Raw genomic sequence first — 20,886 nt, 5'->3', positions numbered from 1 at the left:
AGAGAGTTGAGGGAGCCCAGTGCCATGGGTCTCTGGATCAGAATGTCATCAATGTCAGGGGGAAGGGCAAGTAACCTGTGGCAGATGGTGGGACTATGGAGATATCCCTGAGGTAGGCAATAAAAAGAGTATTGCGTGCCACCCCATGTGAAGGCAAACTGATCCTGGGAGTTGGGGCTTAAGGGGATAGAGAAAAATCCGTTGGTGAGGTCAATCACTGCACACCAGGGTTTGTTGTCCCTGCCTGCGATATCCTCATCTAACATGATGACATCGGGAAGGGCTGAATGAGGGGGTGCAAATTTTTTAATTTGCAGTAATCTATCGTCATGTGCCACATGCTGGGTTTTTTTTTGCTGATGGGCCAGGCTGTAGTAGGGGGACATGACGAGTCTGATCACCCCCTCATTGAGGAGGGCATGAAATTGGTGCATGCAGACCACTGGGGGAGGGGGCGAGAATGATATGGGGGGGGTCTATTTGGCAGCCTGATGACAATGGTTGCCCAGGCAACCCCAAATGTAAATTATCCCTTGCTGGTATGCAGTGACTGTCCCTTGAGCACATTCATACTGAGAACGCACTCGGGGTGGCTGATATCGGGACAGGACAGGGAGGTTAATCGCTGATGGAGAGGCAGAGAATGAACTGTCTGGCAAAGAGGATGGTGCTGCCAAGCCCCTCTGTACTAACTTTGTCCCTATCCACCCCTCGAGATTTCCGGGAATAATTGTGTTTTCTGCCCAGGTGTTGACCAGTGCCATCCAGAGCTGAGTGCTTCCCTTAACCCAGTGAACAGTCACTGGGTAAATGATCTCGGATCACCCATGTGGGACAGGACAACTGAACAGATCCACTGGGGTCCTTGGCCTTCATCCTATGGAGCAGGAAAAGAATTGTTCCAAGCAGCGGCGTGGTTGTCTGGCATGACTGTGTGCTTTTGTTGGCAATTTCCTGTTGCACCAGTGAGATAATCTCTGCTCTGAGGGCAGCAGGGGCCACCTCAGCTGAGGGAGGGTCAAAAGGGTGCATGTGGGGGGTGCGGTAGGCAGCGCAGTAAGAGGCAGTGTACGTGGCACATGGTGGGGGGGGGGGGGGGTTCGGTAGGCTTTTTCCCACAGTACTCCTGCCACAACACAAATGTGTGAGAAACTGAAGTACCTTCACAGATTTCGCTCGAGACAAAAATTGAGAACAAAGAACATTTATTGTACAACAGTGCAAAGTTGGGTGCTTCCCCTTACCCTGGGAATACACACACATACTGGGGCTCACCCAACTTTTATACAGTTCATTTCAGTGTAGAGGTACCCTCCCCCCCTAACATTCTTCTGCCTCCTGGATTGGTTTGGCATTTGGTAATTCTGTCTGCCTACGTGCAGTTTCTGTAAACTTGAAAGACCATGGGTATCCTGTCTGGGTCCCATCATGTCATTGTCCTGATTCATGAATCTGCCTTTGTCCTTATTCACAAATCTCAACCCCCAGGACTAATTCTATATGCAGAACTTGCTAATTCTTTCTATCACTATAAGACCCCTATTCTATTGTACTTGTGTAACCCTTCCTCACACTCTTATTGGAATTCGTCCCTACTCAGCACTTACTTAACTTCCTCTAATCTAGTCTAGCAATTCCTTATTTCACTCTAGCTTTACTTCCTATATTCTATTATCTCTCACAATCCACACTTTTTCTTTAGCTACGCTTGGTCTCTTTCCCAGTGAGTCAGCAAATGAACTGCAATCTCAGCATCATCAGATGGAATTTGGGAAACATATCCTTTGGGTTGTAGTGATCTGACGAAGGGTCCGTTGAATTAAACACTGCACACAAGTCATTAGGCAGGGAAGTATCATGATGGCTAAAGTAACGAGTCCAACTGCTATAAGTTACCAGTAAAAAGTTCAACCGCCTGACCACTGTGACCGTTGTCATCAATCGATCTTCAACAAACGCCGCCCTCAGCAGCCAACAAGTAATTGAGAGCCAAGCGGTTTTGATAAGCTGTAGCTCGTATCTGTCGTTGTTCTTCAGCCAATAAATCCAAGGCCGTCGCTGTCTATTTGGTGATAATCTCCAAAACTGCCTGGAGTCTGATTAAACGGTTTAAATGCCAAACAGCTGTGGTACTCTGTAGCAGCTTGAGCCGTTTACAACTGGAATCCCCCTTATAGTGATGGCCTTTAGCCTTCCGAATGTATTCGTGACCCAAAGGATGATTTACAAGATGCCAAGTTGGGGGGTGTTTATTGTTACCTAACCTGTGAGTAGCAGCTTGTCTGCGAGCATTAGCATATATACCCCCTTCATCCCTACTCCAGGTATAGCCCTGACTAATGTTCTGCCTATCATTTTCCCACCATCTTCTTTGTACCATATTTTTAGCACTCATCTTTTTAATATCTGAAGAGGATGGGACGCAAACCCAATCCACTCCCCTAGGGCAGTTCTGTTTCCCTGGTCCATGTTGGGATCCTAAATTAAACCATACTAAATAAGGTACCCCACTATGAATACACTCTATACCTGTGCCCTGTCTGCATTCTAAAGGTAAACTTGTCCATTCCTCAAAGTAATTATCACCTCTACTGCCCCTATTCCAGGAGGACTTAATACATTGTGTACAATTGGGTGGTTTCCAAAAAATTGGGAACCAGCAGAAAAACAATACAGCAAATAATAAAAATAACATTACAGCACTCTTTCAGACCAGAAGGATGCGAGACTGCACGACAGTTGGAGGGTATATTATCAACGTCTTTAGTTCGTGGATTAGCTTGTTTAATGCGTTGTATGTGAGTCCACCCCTTTTCCTTTGTTCGCACTGCAGTGTCTGTAATCAGAAGTGCACAATAAGGGCCGACCCATATCGGTTTTAGTTTATGGTCTTGCCATGCTTTTACATATACCCAATCACCAGGTTTAACAGAATGAATAGGATTGTCCAGGGGTGGATTTTGAGCTAATAAGCTCTTCTGTCATAAGTCATACAGAGAAGTAGAAAGTCCCTGTAAATATTTAGATATGTACTGGTCATTAGCCTCAGGGATAGGGGTATCAGTGTGGAATCCCATGTAAGGAAGACCAAACATCATTTCATATGGTGAGACGGCAAGGTCCTTACGAGGAGCTGTGCAAGTCCTAATTAAAGCCCAGGAGAGGCCAGTTTCCTCATGAAGTCGAGTGAGTTGATTTTTCAGGGTCTGATTCATCCGTTCAACACGGCCTGAACGCTGGGGGTGCCATGGGTACCTCATTAGAACTGCCAATCTATTCCCAGGATTTTACACACACCCTGGAGTACCTGAGAGGTAAAATGTGTACTTCGATCTGAGTCAATGGTTTGAATAATGCCATAACGCGGAATAACAGACTCTAATAATATCCGGATAATGGTGCTAGCACGATCATTAGGAGTCGGGAAAGTCTCAACCCATCGAGTAAAATGATCCACCATCATCAGGAGGTATTTATAAACACCTATCTTAGGTAATTCCATGAAGTCAATCTGTATTCGTTGAAACGGGCGTACGGCTATATTGCGACCGCCAGGCATTACCTGGCGTATGACTTTCTTATTCACTCGCTGACAGATTTGGCACCCCCGAGTACTTTGCTTGACTATGGTATATATTTCTGAGCAATTAAAGGACCGTACAAAAGCATCAACAAGTGCCTGTGTTCCCCAATGTGTCTGCTGGTGGAGCTGATCAATAATCTGACGAGCCAAGGCTTTGTTCAGTACTTGGCGTCCCTCTGCCATCCACCACAACCCATCGGCAGTTTGACGCATTCCCTAGTCTTTCATATAAACCTCCCCGTGAAAAATGGGAGTCTTTTTAACTCATGTGGGGTGGGGAGTAACAGCTGTATGTCTATTTTTTCTGTGAGTGCAGCCTGTTCGGCAGCTTCATCTGCCCGTCTGTTCCCCTGTGCTTCAGGACTGTCAATAATTTGATGGCCCCGTACATGAACTACAGCTATCTCCTCAGGTAACATAAGAGCATCTAAAGATTGAACAATTAAGTTTTCATGGATCAACTTTTGTCCTTTCCCAGTCATCAATCCCCGCTCTTTCCAAATCTTTCCAAAGGTGTGCACTTCACCTTTGTGCGATCTGTAAAAGCTGTGTTATTCCCTGTTCATGCCAATTCTGTCTTTTGTAATTTCTTCCTGATATCTGGTGCTGAATTAGTAACAAAGCCCGTCAATACCAACTGTTCACCTGCTGGGGATTCTATATCCAACCCCCCATATTGCTATATGGCTGCACGCAATCTATTCAGAAATGCAGAGGGGGTCTCCTCAGGACCTTGGGGAACCTCAAATGCCTTCTTAAAGTTCTGTCCTTTTGGAACAGACTCCTTCATTCCTTTTACTAGATTAACCCTGTACTCATCCATTCGCGTGCGACCATCATTAGTAGTCTTATCCCAATTTGGGTTTACCAGGGGAAATTTAGCTTCTCCAGGTATTGCCTCTGGTACTCCTTGGTATTCCCTATCCCAGACTCTAATCCCTGCCTGGCGAATTATTCCACGCTCATCCAAAGTAAATACAGTCTTAAAGATAGACATTAATTCATCCCAGGTATATATATTAGGTCCCGAAAATTGATCTAATTGTTCTGCACATCCCTGAGGGTCTTCTATCAGAGAGGTAATTTCCTCTTAAAATTGCGCACCTCCGTACTGGTCAGAGGCACATTTACGAACCGGGGATTCCCCACATCCCCTCCCAAGGGAACCTCTTGTAAAGGTCTCATCGAGTTAATTTCTGGCTTATCCCCTCCTCTATGATGTTTAGGTTCCTGCCCTCCGGGAGACAAATCTAAAGGTTCTGCCCTTCCCTCCTGAAGGGTCTCACACTGTTCTGAACGACCCTCAAATCAAAGTCTCCTCCCTCTCGTGTCAATTGAGGCGGTAATCTTGACCTCTGTGAGCGGGTCATCATATCAACCCTACTTTCTTTTTCTTTCTCTAACTGTGGAGGAGGAGGGGAAGGTAAAAAAGGGTAAAGCATAGGTGAGAGGGAGAAGATAGGAGCTGGCACAGGGGGAACATAAGGTGGAGGAAGGGAATGTAACACATCCCATCCTTGTATTTCATGGGCAGAAGGTTCCTCATCCTTCTTGTTCTTACATTCCTTTTCGCTCAAAATCATTTGATCAAACGATCCACTGGGCCAACAGGCTGCATATTCTCTGCTCTCGGTATTACCTCCTTGATTTTGGTAGAGCCAGATGTTCAATGCCTGACACATCCAGTCCTCGTCAGATCCGAACTTTGGCCAATATACCGAACTCCCTTTTATCAGATTCTTAACTCATTCCTGATAGCAATAGCTGACCATGGTCTGTTTATCTTTCCCACGGGTTTTCCCCACACCCCAATCAGATAACATTAATCCTAACGGACTATGTTTAGGTATCTGATCTTCCTGCCCTTCTTTAGGATTGTTTCCCTTGCTACTTACTCCTCCCATACTAGCAGGTAAATAAAATTCCTCTTACCGTTATCCAGTAGCTATTCCTAGCGCGCTTCCTTAACGTTCTCCCGTTGTTTGTTCTCAATGCCTCTTCTCGGATATCATTCGCTTTGTCCACTGACCAGTCACCCGTCGTCCGGGAGTCCAGCTGAATCAGCTGGGGTGCACCTACCCCCATCGTCGGGCACTCTGTCAGTCGAGGGAGTGGGATCCCGGACGAGCCCCCATTTGTGAGAAACAGAAGTACCTTCATAGAATTTGCTCGAGACAAAAATTGAGAACAAAGAACATTTATTATACAACAATGCAAAGTTGGGTGCTTCCCCTTACCCTGGGAATACACACACATACTGGGGCTCACCCAACTTTTATACAGTTCATTTCAGTGTAGAGATACCCTCCCTCCCTAACATTCTTCTGCCTCCTGGATTGGTTTGGCATTTGGTAATTCTGTCTGCCTACGTGCAGTTTCGTAAACTTGAAAGACCATGGGGTATCCTGTCAGGGTCCCATCATGTCATTGTTCTTATTCATGAATCTGCCTTTGTCCTTATTCACACATCTCATCCCCCAGGACTTACTAATTCTATATGCAGAACTTGCTAATTCTTTCTATCACTATAAGACCCTTATTCTCACACTCTTATCGGAATTCATCCATACTCAGCACTTACTTAACTTCCTCTAATCTAGTCTAGTGTTCCTTATTTCATTCATACTAGCTTTACTTACTATATTCTATTATCTCTCAGAAATGTGGCAGGAAAGATGCCAAGTATTGGGAACGGTCTATGCCAACATGTGTTAGGGCATAATCTATGTCCCTGCGGGACAAGGAGAATGCGCTCTCACCATTCTGCCCATCACTGTGCCTTGTTTCCATGCGGCGAACCTGTGCGGATACCTCCTGGGTGGGTACTGTTGGAATATAGGCGTCAATTAATCATAGAAAATATGTAGAATATATGCTTATGTACTATTCATTTTGTATACATGAATCCAGTACTATGTAACAATTTAATATTTACCTCATGGTGAAGGGAAAGAGTAATGTAAGTAAGGGGCAGCTACAGTACATAGCAAAGTTGGCTGATTACAGTAGGTTTAGAATTGTGTGCTCCCAAAATTACAAAAGAGAGGATATGTATGAAACAATTTAGTAGGAATGTTAAGGCAAAAGGAGGTGTTGATTAGCACAGGAGACGATGGTCAGACAAGAACAAAGAGAATCCTGACAGAGACTGTCAGAAACAAAGAGAATGGAAACTAACTCAGTAAGAAGGCTAAGACAGAAGGAGGTGTTGAGTAGAACAGAAGAATATGGCCAGATGAGAACAAAGAAATAATTAGAAATATCTGGGGTATGAATTGATTTCTGATCAAAACAACAGGATATTCTGACCTTGAGGATTAAGATGGGAGCTCTACACCCCAGATATCTGCAGAGCAGGAAATTACTTGTGATAAATCTTATGCAAGAAATCTAGCAAAGGAAGCCAACTTTTGTTCTGTATGATAAGGTTGAGCTATATAAACTGTAGAGACTGGACAGTAGAGGTCAGTCTTGGGGAATAGCTCACTGTGCAGGTGACCTATGAACTAACGACCGAACCAGAGCTCTGTTAAGCTTTATTCTTGTGCTGTGTAATAAACTGATTGTTGAACCGAATACCTTCTATCACTTCATTTAGCGAACATGCTGGAGTCAGACGACACATAGACTAAATTAAGGTTAGGGTAAAGCCAGAGTCCGACAGTACTCCTTGTTCCAAATGTTCCAGCCCCTCCAGAAGGGCAATAGCTTCCCTGATGGGTTTGCCTGTTGCCAGTTCCATCAGGAGCAAAACCACCCTTCCGAGATCAGGATGGACAGTGGTAACTAAGTGCACCGCCAAGACGGAGGTTACCCTGTCATCCTCAGGGAGATTGCACCAGGGAGCCCCGCTGTAGATGCCAGTAATAAGGGCTCATTCTCTAATTACTTTTGTGCCCTCATTGACTGTGTGAACTGCATTTGGCACATCAGGTCCCAGTCTAAAGTTTTGGGGAAACTGGGCCGCAATGTAGTCATCACCCAATCCCACAGAGTGGTCCCGTTGTCAATCCCTTCATGCTGTACCCATAGGGAGTTATTGACCATCTAATGCACGGTCAAACTGCCTAGAGTGGTGACCTACTGATGACCTCCATTCTCAGCAATCTCTCTATTGTGGAAGGCCGATGGGTGGATCAGCATGGTAGTTCTGGGACAGGGTGGTTACCAGCCAGGTTTGCAAGAAGCGGAGGAAGGGGATGCACATAATTGGACTCAGCCTCCTCAAAGTCATCATTGTCTAGCCACACATCCCCATCTCCTGACCATGCATCACTGTCTTAGCCGCGCAAGATGATGGTTCTGATTTTTGCAGGATCGTCCTGCCAGCCGGATTGGCATGGTGCCTGAAGCTGCTGTGCTTTGACAGGCAGCTTCAGTATTTTTAACCTCCAAGCTGCTGATACACGCCCTGACAGCGTACGGTACCTCCTGCCGGTCCCTGCAATGGAGCTTTAGAAATTGCATACAGAGCATTGATGCTTTTTTTTTAAAAGGGAATTGAAATTGAAATCAAGAACATGCAATTTTGGATTGCTACAAGATTCAATGATCCATGATCAAATTGTGTTTAGAATTATTGACAAAAAAGTAAGAGAGAGGTTGCTACGAGAGATGGAGCTTACCTTAGCTGGAGCTGTGAAGATATGCCACGCCAGTACGCGAACAAGTTCAGTGAGAGTGCAAAGGCTGGTGAAAACGAAGGTACAGCTGTAGCCACAGCGTCTGGATGACACATAAACAGAGAATGAAACATAGGAAAGAACAAAAAGATGGAGAAACATTCAATTGTAAACGATGTGGCACTCAGCATGCACCAAAACAAGGCCCAGCCTATGGAAAAGTCTGTAACAAGTGCAAACGACAGAATCACTGTGCAAAGCAGAGTTTTTCCAAAGGGAAACAAAATAGGAGTGAAAGCGTGCACACTATAGCAGAAACTTCCCTCAGTGATAAATTCTTCATGGGCATGGTTATGCAGGAAAGTTTCAAACCAACAGACACTGAACAGCCCAGCATGAACTGAGTTGAGCAGGACAAGTGGACGGTGCCACTGTATTCAAATGGAGCAGATATTCATTTCAAGCTAGACACAGGCAAAAGCTGATTTGGTCTGTGAACGAGACATCAGGGCAATGAAGATAAAGTCACACATCCATCCAAGTTTTGTTCAGCTCAATGCCTACAATGGACATGAAAGGCACATGTAAACTCAAAGTGAAAGTTAAAAATAAAAAGCACCACCTCATGTTTGTAGTAGTCCCAGATGGTCATGACTCACTGTTTAGTGACAAAGCATGTGAAAACTTAGACCAGAAAAGTTATTGACCAGTTTTATTCATTTTATAAAAAATTATATACTTCTGAGGGGAAACAAGACAGTGGTTCTATTGATTCTTATTTATCTAAGTTAACATTACCAGCATTAGAAGAGGAGGATGTTATGGATTTGGAAGCTCCGCTTACAGAATTAGAAATTAAAGCGGCTATGTTGAAAATGCCCAATGGGAAGTCACCAGGTGACGACGGGTTTTCGGTGGAATTTTATAAAACTTTTTATGAAGATTTATCTTCGGTGTTTGAGGAGGTATTACAACAAGTGACTGAACAGCGTGAGTTACCAGAATCTTGCTCTAGTGCTTTAAAAACTGTAATCCCGAAAAAAGATAGAGTCCCGTTGAAAGTGTCTTTGTATAGACCTATTTCTTTATTGAATATTGATTATAAAATTATAGCAAAAGTGTTAGCAAATCGACTTGCTAAATATTTACCTAAATTGATACATGTTGATCAAACAGGTTTTATTAAAAATAGAAATACTTCAGATAATATTCTTTGATTGATTAGTTTGATCAATGCATATTGACAGCAACCCAACCATACATTGGTGGTTGAGCTTGAAGCGGAAAAAGCCTTTGATGGGGTTGAATAGTTTAAATTTGGCCCTTTTTTTATTGGTTGGGTTAAAGCTTTATATACGAACCTGACTGCTAGGGTGGTGACAAATGGTCAAGTTTCATCATCGTTTAAATTGACGCTTTCAACTCGACAAGGTTGTCCATTGTCACTAGCTTTGTTTGCATTGGCTATTGAACCATTAACTCAAACAATAAGGCAGAACGAACAGATAAGAGGGATGAGAGTTATGAATGAAGAGTATGAGATTAATTTATTTGCAGATAATGTTTTGATATATTTAGACCTAGTCAAGAGAATGTACTACATTAACAGCACCAATGCACAATACAGTGTAGAGGAAATACTGGATTAATTTCCAGACATCTTCAAGGGGTTTGGTGTTCTTCCATTCACCTGTAAGATATAGTTAAAGGAGGATGCACACCCAGTACAGCATGCCCCAAGGCAGGTTCCAATGTCACTGAAAGACAAACTCAAGCAGGGACTTGACCAAATGATGTCACTAGGGGCTTTAAAGAAAATGGAGGATCCCACAGAATAGGAGAATTCAATGGTGTGTGTCAAAAAGAACAGTGGCCTGTGTGGTGGTACACCACCAGCCTACTGCAGGGGGAAACCTCTGTACCTGTAGAAGTGTAAGGGGACAAGACAACACCTGGCCGGCTGTCAATCAGTCGGACTGAATGGATCAAGCCCCACCCGGTCGGGTGTCAATCACCCTCTGGGATATAAGCCTGCGCCGGCCTCCCGAGGCCTCACTCAGAGTTGCTGCAGCCACAGCCAGCCTGGCTCTGTGGAAGTCTTTGTGGATTAAAGACTGTTGTACACACTTTACCTTGTGTGCATCTGATTCTGTCTAATAGCGCACCACAACCTCTGTGTGTGCATGGACCCAAAAGACTTAAATGCCAATATAAAGAGGGAACATTATCAGATTCCAACCAGGGATGAAATTACAAGTGAGATGGCCAGTGCAAAGTTTTTTAACAAAGTGGATGCATCCCATGGCTATTGGCAATTAAAATTGCGTGAAGATATCACAAAATACTCTACATTTAATCCACTGTTTGGCCAATTTTGTTTTTGTTGCTTTTTGCAATTTTCTCAGTTCTGGAAGTGTTCCACAGGACAATGGAACACACCATAGAAGGCATAAATGAGGCATGTGTGTACACGATGACATGATACTAGGGAAATTGATGCAGGAGCAACACAATGAGAGGCTCATCAAAGTGCTACAACATATCCAGAAGTATGGATTAAAGTTAAGCAGAGCAAAATGTTAGTTTTGTGTGGAGGAAATCATCTTTCTTGGAGATAAGCTGTCAGAGGCAGGTGTGGAGCCAGATAAGAGCAAGGTGAAAGCAATTCTAGAGATGCCTAGACCCACAGACAAAAAGGATATATTGAGAGTGCTGGATTGATAAATTTCATTGATAAATTCATACCAAACCTATCTTCCAAAACAAGGTACCTGACAAATGTGAATTCAAGTGGATGGCCAACCACATGGAAGAAGGGGAGTGACTGAAAATGATTCTAACTACAGAACCGGTGCTTTTAACATTCTTTGAACCATCCAATAGGATGAAAATATCTACAGATATTTCAAAAGATGGAATAGGTGCCGTATTACTTCAGGTTGTGGAAAAAGATTGGATGCCAGTTGTACACACATCAAAGATGATGACCACATCCAAATATCAATATGTGCAGATAGAGAAAGAGTGTCTAGGCCTGGTCTATGGATGAGAAATTCCACAGCTATGTGTATGGTCTACCAACATTTGTGGCAGAGAGAGGCCAAAAGCCATTAGTAATTAAGAAAAAACCTCAGTGAGATGTCATTGCGAATCCAAAGACTGATGATAAAGCTACAACATTATGAATTTGAATTGGCAGATACACAACTAACATCTATTGTGTTAGTTGCTGCGCTGTCCAGGGCAACAATTCAGAGTGAAGCACATAATGAGAGTTCCACAGAGACAGATGTAAATCTCCACATGAATCTGATCACTGAATCTCTTCCCGTATTTGACATGAAATCCAAGCAGATCGCAGATGAAGTTTTTCAGAAGGTCATCAAGAATTTGAATGATAGTTGGCCTAGAGGTGAATGTCAATAATACTACAACATCAGAGTTGATCTGAGTGATGTCAATGAGCTTCTTCTTCTTTGGCTTGGCTTCGCAGACGAAGATTTATGGAGGGGTAAATGTTCACGTCAGCTGCAGGCTCGTTTGTGGCTAACAAGTCCGATGCGGGACAGGCAGACACGGTTGCAGCGGTTGCAGGGGAAAATTGGTTGATTGGGGTTGGGTGTTGGGTTTTTCCTCCTTTGTCTTTTGTCAGTGAGGCGGGCTCTGCGGTCTTCTTCAAAGGAGGTTGCTGCCCGCCGAACTGTGAGGCGCCAAGATGCATGGTTTGAGGCGATATCAGCCTTCTGGCAGTGGTCAATGTGGCAGGCACCAAGAGATTTCTTTAGGCAGTCCTTGCACCTCTTCTTTGGTACACCTCTGTCACGGTGGCCAGTGGAGAGCTCGCCATATAACATGATCTTGGGAAGGCGATGGTCCTCCATTCTGGAGATGTGACCTACCCAGCGCAGTTGGATCTTCAGCAGCGTGGATTCGATGCTGTCGGCCTCTGCCATCTCGAGTACTTCGATGTTAGGGATGAAGTCGCTCCAATGAATGTTGAGGATGGAGCGGAGACAACACTGGTGGAAGCATTCTAGGAGCCGTAGGTGAATCATTGAGACAAAAGATACTGAAAAAGATGAATGAAGGGAAGCTTGGAATTTCAAAAAAATGCAAGAGGAGGGTCAGAACTGCCGTTTATTGGCCAGGGGTAAATGCTGACATTGATAGAATGGTCTCAAGCTGTGAGCCTTGTCTGAAACATCATGCAAAACATCCAAAGGAACCCATGGCCATAACTGATTTAACAGAGGAGACATGGCAAAAAGTTGGGACTCACCTGTTCCACCTGGATGGAAAGAATGACCTGCTGGTTATTGACTATCTATCAAGCTATCCTGGTTCCCAACATGTCTGCTGCCTGTGTGATCAGATACATGAAATCGATCTTTGCAAGACATGGAATTCCTCAAATTGTCTACAGTGACAATGGACCGTGCTACAGTTTAGAGAATTCCAGAACTGAACAGTATGATTTTAGACATTTGTCTTCAAGTCCTCTGCATCCCCAGTCAAAGGGTAAAGCAGAGAAAGGAGTTCAAATGGTTAAACAACTGCTCAAGAAAGCACAAAGGGTGGCTCAGATCCTTATTTAGCTCTGTTGAGTTATCAAACCTCATCACACGAACATGGCATGTCACCTGTTGAGCTCCTGATGGGACATAGACTACACACCACACTTCTCTACTCTGCAGACCCAAACAAGAACAGAGATATCAATTGGAAACAAAAGCATCTGCAAAGGAGATAAAAAGAAAACTATGACAAGTCAGCAGGAAGCTTAGGGCCACTGGCACCACATGATACAGTGAGACTTGGAGATTCCAACACCTGGGACAAGGAGGTCACTGTTCTGGTGAAAGTAAATCCAAGATCCTCCACTGTCAGAACAGGAGATGGTCAAATACTGAGGAGGAATTGAAAATGCAAGTGACATTGCAAGAGCATACAAATGCAGAAGATCCATCCTGCAGAGTCAGAGAGAAACACTGCCAGTGCTAGGCAGTAGTGGACCAGCGGAGCCGACACATGCACCTGTGTTGAGAAGATCCACATGTTTATCAAAGCACCTGAAAGGCTGAATCTTTAAAAGAAATAGAATGCACACTTAAATTGTTTGTGATGCTGATGTTTGTGTTTATGTTTGTATCTAACTTTAAATTGAAATGAATACTGTATGACTGTGTAATGTTGCTAGATTGAACATCTTAGAGAAAGGGGGCATGGAGTTTGGAAGTTGGTGATCCTCCTGACCATAAGAGGATGTGTCCCATGAGGTCGTGAGTTGATAATAAAATATAAGTAATACAAAAGAACCCAAGTTTCTTTATCTCAATAGAAGAAACACCACCCACGACATGCTCTGTTCTCAGTGCTGCCTTCAGGGAAGAGATGTAGGTGTCACAGGACCTGTACCGCCAGGCTCAGGAACAGATTCTACCACTCCACCATAAACAACAAACTCACACAGAGACTCATTTAAGGACTCCTACTTTGCACATTATTTATTATTTAGTTTTTTTGCATTAAACAGTTTGTCTACATTTCTCTCTTTGTCTACATTTCTCTCTTTTGTATACGTGCCTTTTCTTGAGTACAGTTTTTTTGCACCACCGATAAGTAGAGATTACCACCGATAAAAAATCTCAGGTTGTATGTCATGTCACCTAAATCTGACAATACATTTAAACTTTAGAGCTAACTTGTCAAACTTTGGAACTATATTCATCAATATTCCAACAGTCGCAGTCACCATTGCACTTAACCACTTGTCTCAAATTTCTCCCAGTCCTTGATCAGGAGTAGATGAAGGATCTAACAATTAACACAAAAATACACAAAGCATGTGGTAAATAACTTGTTTGTCACGCTCTGTAAATAATTGCATCAAGTTTATTTGCAAGGCGAGGGCTTAGTCACTGACTGTATAATGCAGGCACTCCTAGATGGGCCAAAAGTATAAGTCACTTGAACATATAGCTTGCATGAAATGACAAAAATAAATTAATTCACAGATGCACTATATTCCTGAGCAGCTGTTGTCATGTCTTCATCATACAACTCTTCAAATCCCTTGATCTTTCAGCATATTGAAGCAGACTTACCAATTAGTTGGGACAAAAGTACTAAATCTTTTTAAGAAATGGCTGTTAAAGGTTCAATAACCCCAAAATAGTGCAACCAAAACAATTATGGTTCAATTTATTTCACAGTGTATTGTGTCAATGGGACAGGCAATGGCATTCTGAAGATATATTTCTGGTGCTTTGATAACTCTTTTGGGCAGGACAGTGACTATTGCAGCACCATCAACCTGGGTTCGAATCTGGCACTCTCTGTAAGCAGTTTGTACGTTCTCTCCGTGTCTATGTGGATTTTCTTCATGTGCACTGGTTTCCTCCCGTCCTTCAAAAATGTCTGGGGATGTAGGTAAATTGGAGTATTTTGGCGGCAAGGGCCTATTAATGAGCTGCGTGTCAAAATTTAAATTTAAAGGTGTGCTTCCTGTAAATTTGTACAAGTTTGTGCAGTGCTAAGGATTGAAAATATTGGAAGCAACAGCTACATTGAACATCTTCAGGCAATGGAGAGGAAAACAAGGAGCTGTTGATACAAATAGTAAAAGGCCAAATGTGCTGTTTACTTGATTGCCTGTCCTCATTAATGTATTTTTTAACCTTCTTAAATTGCACAGATTTCTAAATGACCTTCAACACTCAGGAGCCTTACAAACAACAAAGGAAATTTATAAATAGCAAATGAAAATAAAAATTTGTATTTGTGTGGTGCTGTTACCTGTACTACAGAAATTCATAACCACCATTACAGCACAAGAGGAACATCCCATGAGATTTTACAAAAGTACTCAAAAGTATGGTAAAATTCATTTTTGAAAGAGTATCTTAAAAAAAAGGAAGAAAGAGGAAGGGAAGTGGAATGGTTTTGGAAAAGAATTCCATGGCTTATGGGCTTGGAATCAAAAGCCAGGCTTACTAATGGTGAAACAATTTAGCTGAAGATGAAGCGATCAGATAGAGGGTTGATATATCTCAGGGCATTGTACAGCTGGAAATAACATAAATTGGGAGATCAAGGCTGTGAAAAGATTTGAAAACAAATATGAGAATTTTAAAATGGCTGAATTGAGAGGCAGTGAATGCAATCAAGCAAAAGGTTCTGCAGATTAAGGTTACAGGTGGTACAAGGACTGAGTCTAATCAGTAAATAGAAATTTAGAGGCTGTGAATGAGAGTTTCAGCTGGATCTAAACTAAGACAGGGCAGAGTATTGGCACTGATAATATTATGGAAGGAAAAATAGGTGGCCTCAGGGATCATGTGGATACATAGTCTGAGGTTCATTGCAGGTAGAGTTCCACAATCTTAAATGTCACGGTGAAAATTGCGATGCTTCTGAATGATGTTGCTGTAGATTGGGAGAAGGTGAAAGATAGGGAGATAATAGAAATATTAGTCCAGGCAAGGAAAGAAAAGTCATTGTGGGTGATCTTCTGGGTTTAACTGAAGTTGGAGTCACAGCTAGTTGGATGTCAGTGGATGGGCATTGGAGACTGGTCATTTGCATCAAAGGTTAAAGGGGAAGAGAAAGGTTTGATTACCATTGCTACAATCACATGGCATATCATCTATGACTCTTACGAACCATTTCAATACTTAAGGAGAGGCTATGTTGGAGAAATTTGGAAATGGAGTTCCAGGAGAAAAAATTGAGTATGAATTCAGAACTGATCAAAGAGGCTTTCAAAAGGAAATAAAGATTGGAATAGGAAAGTAGATTATGAGGATGTGGGGGCCAAGTGATTTTTTTGTGGAAATGCTTGATGGTGATTTTACCTGAGGAGAGAAAAATAGTAAAAATGCAATAAGAAATGTTTTTGATAACACCTAAATCAAATAGTTGCAAGATCCGAAAATGGTTTAAACAACCATTTATGAATGACAAAATAACATAAATATGTTACGGTACTTGAATGCATTACCTCTGATACCATGTATGTTTAATGTTCCTCTTGCTAATAATCTCATGCATTTCAAAACCTGTGGCTACAACAGAAGTGGATGAAAACTGTTCAGATCCTTGCGCTGACTGTTGGGAGGCTCAAACAAGTTCCTCCATTTTTGGACCCTGTGGATGCCATTTAATGATCGACTACACAGCACACATGTTCTCAAAAACCCTCTGCCTAAGGGATACAAGGCGGCATGCTTAATACTCTCAGGGACAAAATGGAAGGGCCAAGCAATAAGAAGCGGAAGTGCTCTAAACATCTCCCTTATTGTCACATGATGTCACCATCACCATTCTCATGGTTCTCTTACAATTTCTTAGATGACCAAGAATGGGTGAGCTCTTTGTTACAGATCAGCTCAAACATCATAGCAACATTTTAAAGCTTTATTTAAATTTAAATCAATTTAAATTTAATCGTTTGATTTCATTGCCATCACCTCCAAATTGTGATTAATATTTGAAAATGCCAACATTATAATAGATTGGCCTTACATAGATTTAGCGAATCAAATTATTTTCTTTTCATTATTTATTCATTGAGACTTTTGGTATGACCATCCAGATATCTTGCTTCTCTTCCAGTATTTAAATATACGTCTGCATTATTATGCAGACCTCTCTTTTAACATTAATAAGAGGAAATAAATAAATCATTATGAGGATAAAGTTGGAAAAGGGAAGAATATACTCATATATTTGTTGGATATTGGCAAAGAAACAAAGGGACCTGGAGTGAATGAAAATGTAAATATCATTCAAATAAAAAAGGAAGATATGCTTCATTTGCCTAGTAATTGAGAAGAAGACCTATGCCAAGCAGAAAGAGACCCTACATAATAACAAAGCTAACCTGCTTACATAACATTTTGTTATGTAGTAATTATTATCACGTCTCCAGAATGGAGGACCATCGCCTTCCCAAGATCGTGTTATATGGCGAGCTCTCCACTGGCCACCGTGACAGAGGTGCACCAAAGAAAAGGTACAAGGACTGCCTAAAGAAATCTCTTGGTGCCTGCCACATTGACCACCGCCAGTGGGCTGATAACGCCTCAAACCGTGCATCTTGGCGCCTCACAGTTTGGCGGGCAGCAACCTCCTCTGAAGAAGACCGCAGAGCCCACCTCACTGACAAAAGGCAAAGGAGGAAAAACCCAACACCCAACCCCAACCAACCAATTTTCCCCTGCAACCGCTGCAACCGTGTCTGCCTGTCCCGCATCGGACTTGTCAGCCACAAACGAGCCTGCAGCTGACGTGGACTTTTTACCCCCTCCATAAATCTTCGTCCGCGAAGCCAAGCCAAAGAAGAAGAAAAGAAGAAGAATTATTATACAATTGACTCATAGGTTGTGGATTTCAATCCTCCCAAAACAAAAGATCATGCGGGTTCATTCTTAAAAAAAATAGTTGTGTGATAAAATATTTATCATGACATAAATGAAATTGGATAATGGTTATACTTGTACAAATAAATAAATGGTCACTCATGACATTGTCTGCCAATTGTAATTTTCTTTGTGACAACTTGTACTTGAAGAAAGTAGACCACACTGTGCAAGTGTTATGATTCCTAGGCTTTACAATCAATAATGTGGGACTGCTGTATTCTTAATGTAGTTATTCAATTATAATTTGAAATATCACTGCAAAATATTTCTCGCAAGATTTGCAGCCTTTGTGCTAACTGTGCCATGGTTAAGTATTAATATCACTGAACTCTGATTTTTTTTGTTCCTGTCACAATTGATCTACTTTTTTTCCTGAAAGATGCCCTATTTCCAAATGTGAAATATCACAGAGTGCATAGAGCAGTGGGAGACTAATGATTTATGTAAATACAGCAACAGGAGGTCAAATGTCACCTTCCAAGACGTTAAAATGTCCTGATTCGCAATAAGTTAATGTTCAAATATGCATTGGGGGCACCAAAAATTAACCAAAATCTTGCTACTCTACATCTTCGTTTCTATTTCTGGTGTTTTTAAAATGACATTTAGAGATGTTTTTGTCTCTTACAAGCAAATTTGAAATTTGGAGTGCAGATTGGGACTTGGTTGATTTGGATCCCAGAATAATTTGTAGCAGTTTTACTATGCCATTTATAACAGTGATGTGCCTCAGGGGCTGCAGATTTGCAGACCACGTGACTCTTCAGTAATTAAATGCTTATCAATCACTTTTAAAATGTCAATATTTATATCTGACATACAAGTGGTTCTTGAAACATAATTGTGTTATCAACAAGTTCTTTGAATTGACTTACCTTCATCTGCTTGCTGGTCAGAAGGTCAAGAAAAAGAGGGTGTCAAATATAATTTTTCAATCTGTACCTGGTTACATAAGATTTGTAAAGAATTAGCCTTACTTTATTACCAAAGCAGATTTTCAAGTCTTTAGTGCAATTATATTACCCCAGAAATGTAACCTCATCAGCCTATCACATAGAATCTCTGAAGTGTACAGAATGGTCTAAGCACTTCGATTGATAGTGGCAGAAATGAACTAGTGCATATTGAAAATGGGCCACAAGATGATAAAATTCAGTGTCAGTCTTCAGTTGCATTTTCAGGGGTAGAACTCCTTTATTGTCATTTCTCCAGGTTTTTCAAAATTGCACAATAGTTAATGCATACCCCCCCCAAAACAAAAGTAGCTATAACCTGGATATTGCAACATTTACAAGACAGACTTCGAATCACAAAGCAGAACTGAATAATTCCAACACTACTCCTCTTTCCTGTTTGCTCATAAACATTATTGATCTATTCTGATAACAAAATAAGCTCACTGCAGTGATTTGGAAGGTGAGATCCAACACCCCAGAATGACTTCAATTGCCATTTTGCCTCCCCTTGCCACTATCATTTCAACAGTCCTTCCCATAAAAAAATCATAAAAGCTCATCAAACCAAATCAATGCTAAAAATACCACCAATGGGCTAATCACTCTTGGGCATCCCTTAATGGCTATCTTCTACAATACATTGCCTGCTACTTCACCACAGTGCTCTCCTTGTATTTGGAGTCAAAACAATAAAAGGCAAATATGAACAGCCCTGCAGCGCAAGGTGTCTCAGTTTGTGAAGACACTATCTCAGTCTGAGTGGAAGCACATTTGGGCTTGCTGGTGAGTGCATCATGTATTGTACACAGCATCTGCAGAATTTCATGTTTCACACATCCTGTAGAGTTGAACAATAGCTAGCTGATCAATTTTCTGGACTAACATGATACCCTTGAAGCTCTTGTTATCAATGGAATCTCAAATTACGTTGGCAGGGACAGAGCTTCCAACGCAGCACTAATGCACGGTATGGTGTCTCCCTATGTTGCAGTGAATGTCGTGACTTCTACCTCAGAAACTGTATTGTCGTGGGGTCCACAAGTGAAGCATGGACAGCCAGCTGTGCCACATTTGAAGAAGCAGGGTCTTGGGTTGTGTATGTAAATTCATAAACTAGGTTGGAGGTAGGATCCTCTATACATCTGGAGATCTCACGCAGGCTTTCAAACGCAACAAGCAATGTATCATACTTCACACACTGCTGGCCCATTGCCTCCATTAGCTCCTGTCACTGAAAACCGACAGTTTTAAAGTGTCAGCTCAAACAATGCACAGAAAGTCCCAAATTATGATGGTTATCATAAAGCATTGCTTTATCATAACTTTCTCATACAACAGCAATGAAGCAAGCTAGCTAGGGGTTTTCCCACATTACCATATTAATGTTTATCTTTTCTGAGTTTATTCAGAAAAATCATAATTATTTGACAACATGAAACCTATTAAAAACAATGCTCCACATTTTGAAACATCATTCACATTGGTAGATTTTCAAGATATATCTTGTCTGCTACCCTGAAGACAAACCCAGACCATAGCTAAAACTAGGTCAAGCAAAACAAAAAAGCAAACCATCCTATAAGTAATAGCAGTAAATTGCAGTCTGGGTCAGTTGCCAACACGAGGCAACTGTCATCCCATTTTCTGAATAATAAGATAAAATGAAGACAGCAAAGCTTTGGGTGAAACAATAACAATACCTGTACATTGTCAAATCTGTGGCTGATTTCAGAATCAAAAACCACCTGGGATATTTTCCATAGGCACACATGTACAAATACTTACTCAGGACAGCATACTCAAGTCAGTTTAGACAATTCAAGGGACAGGGATCTGCGATTACTGTACATTCCTGTGGTAACAGATAAGAGTGCTGGTTCAGAAATAGGAGTGCCAGCAGTCTGAATGGCATACCTGTGTCAGAGTGCAGCAATGTGGACTCTAAAGGAAATTATGTCTGAACTTGCAAGAGGTTTTAAATCAATATATTTATATCCAAATTGACTAAATTCCTAAGTGAGATTTTAGTCCAGTGTAAATTCTGGAAAGTCCCTGCATGATGCCATTTTTGGCAAATAGTTGAGGAAGAAAGTAGTTGAATAACTAGGAACTTTTCTGATAATACCAGATTTGGGACTCCTTCTTAAAATAAAGGAGAAAAATGATTTATTCAGGGTTATACATTGTGATTAAACTGGATATTAGATGAAGATTATTTTGATTGCTGCTGCTAAGGTTGTGCCAACAAAATGAATGATTATTCATTTGTGCTGTTACAGAAATGGAAAAACATTGCTCAATAC

General features: G+C 41.7%; 1 long non-coding RNA gene across 1 annotated transcript; it reads right to left on the bottom strand.

Annotated features, from left to right (window-relative positions):
- Positions 1 to 1,216: 1,216 nt before the first annotated feature.
- LOC138737146 (uncharacterized) lies at positions 1,217 to 20,436 on the bottom strand. The gene is made up of 6 exons (XR_011340792.1): positions 20,369 to 20,436; positions 18,503 to 18,569; positions 8,209 to 8,308; positions 6,343 to 6,408; positions 5,516 to 5,751; positions 1,217 to 2,836 (listed from the first exon to the last, which is right to left on the bottom strand). It is a non-coding gene; the product is annotated as an uncharacterized lncRNA (long non-coding RNA).
- Positions 20,437 to 20,886: the final 450 nt, after the last annotated feature.

The sequence above is a fragment of the Narcine bancroftii genome, chromosome 1, assembly GCF_036971445.1.
Source record: "Narcine bancroftii isolate sNarBan1 chromosome 1, sNarBan1.hap1, whole genome shotgun sequence".
NCBI classification, from domain to species: domain Eukaryota; kingdom Metazoa; phylum Chordata; class Chondrichthyes; order Torpediniformes; family Narcinidae; genus Narcine; species Narcine bancroftii.
Note: the sequence above shows the minus strand (reverse complement) of the source record. Positions and strands in the feature narration are given on the sequence as shown.